We start from the raw sequence: 2,101 nt of genomic DNA, 5'->3' as shown, positions 1-2,101 counted from the left end.
AATGAGATATCCTTGCTCCTCAGCACTTGAAACAGTTCCTTCGCAGTTGACTTTCCCAATGCTACACGTCATCTAATGTCCTGACTTTCTCAATGCTACACCATTCAACATATGACTGGGGAAAAGCTGCTTTCTCAGAGTCAACCTTAATAATGCAGGTGGAGTGAAGCTTTCAGGATCTTCATTTGCTGATGTGGTACTACTCAAAATGAGAAGAAACACACGTAAACATCCCATTAAGAATTGGAATGAGGAATGCATAGGATGTGAATCTAGAAAAATTGAAAATTGTCAAAAATTAAATGGTACATAGATAGAGTGATATTCTAGACATTAGTGAGCTGAAATGAACTGGTATTGACTATTTTGAATTATAGAATCATGTGGTCTACTATGCCCAGAATCACAAATCGAAGAGGAGTGGCATCGTATTCTTTGTCAGAAAGAATGTTTCAAGATCTTTCCTGAAACACAACACTATTAGTAATAGGACAATATCCATACACTTACAAGGAAGATCATTGAATATGAATATCATTTATGCACCAACTACTAAATCCAAAGATGAAAAAATTGAAGACATTTACCAATTTCTACCATCTGAAACTGATCAAGCATCCAATCAATGTGCATTAATAATTACTGTTGATTGGAAAGGGAAAGTTGGAAACAATGAAGAAGCCCTGGTAGTAGGAAAATAAGGCACTGGTGAAAGAAATGTCTCCAGAGAATGCATGTTAGAATTTTGCAAGATCAAGAACTTATCCCTTATTATATGTGAACCTCACCAAGTGGAATACATAGGAATCAAATTGACTACATCTGTGGAAAGAGACAATGGAAAAGCTCAATTCAGTCAGAAAAAGGCCAAGAACCAACTATGGAACACACTAACAATTGCTCATATTAAAATTTAACTTGGAAATAATTCAAAGAAGTCAATTAGAACCAAAATACAATCATGAGTATATCTCACCTGAATTTAAAGATCATGTAGAAAATGAATTTGACACACTAAACACCAATAACTGAATACCTGACAAGTCACGAGAAGACATCAAGGACAACATACACGAAGAAAGCAAAAAGTCCTTTAAAAAATAGGAAAGAAAAAGAAGACCAAAAAGGATGTTAGGGAAGAATCTAAAACTTGCTGTTGAACAGAGTGTAGCTAAAACAAATGAAAGGAATGATGATTTAAAAGTGCTGAACAGAAGATTTCAAAGGTTGGTTTGAGAAGAAAAAGTAAAGCATTATATAACAAGACATGCAAAGACATAGAGTTAGGAAATCTAATGGGAAGATTGGCATTTCTCAGTCTGAAAGAAATGAAGAAAAAATTAAGTATTGAGTTGCAATATTGAAGGATTCTGTAGGCAAAATATTGAATGACACAGAGAGCATCAAAATAATATGGAGAAATACACAAAGTCACTGTACAAAAAATAAATGGTCAATGTTCACATATTTAAGGAGGTAGCATATGATCAAGAATAGATGGTATTAAAGGAAGAATTCCAAGATGGACTGAAGGCATTGGTGGAAAAAAGACTCCAGGAATTGACAGAATACTGGAAGAACTTATTTGTCTATGCTAAGAAATTTGGAAGCACTACCTGCTCAACCGAGAGGAAATGACCTGTATTTATGCCCATTCCAGGAATGTTGAAATTATTGAATTCAAGCTAGATTCAAAAGGGGATGCAAAATGAGGGACATTATAGTTGATGTAAAATCAATCTTGGCTGAATGCAGAGAATATTAGAAAGATTTTTTGTTTTATTGAAAGACATTTGATTGTGTTCATCACAACAAATTTTAGATAACACTGCAAGCAATGAAAATTCTAGAACACTTACATAGTCTGAGAAACAGGGTTTTGAACAGCACAAAGGGGTACTGCATGGTTTCATATAAAAAAAGTTGTGCTTCAGACTGGGTCCTTTCACTATACTTATTTAATCTGTATGCTGAACATATAATCCAATAAGCTAGATTGTATGAAGAAGAATATAGTATCAGGAATGAAGAAAGATTCATTGACAACCTACATTATGCAGATGACACAACCTTGCTTGATGAAAGTGAGGAGGATTTCAAG

This window comes from Orycteropus afer, unplaced genomic scaffold, assembly GCF_000298275.1.
Source record: "Orycteropus afer afer isolate SDZICR_OR568_19922 unplaced genomic scaffold, OryAfe1.0 scaffold00586, whole genome shotgun sequence".
NCBI lineage: Eukaryota > Metazoa > Chordata > Mammalia > Tubulidentata > Orycteropodidae > Orycteropus > Orycteropus afer.
Note: the sequence above shows the minus strand (reverse complement) of the source record.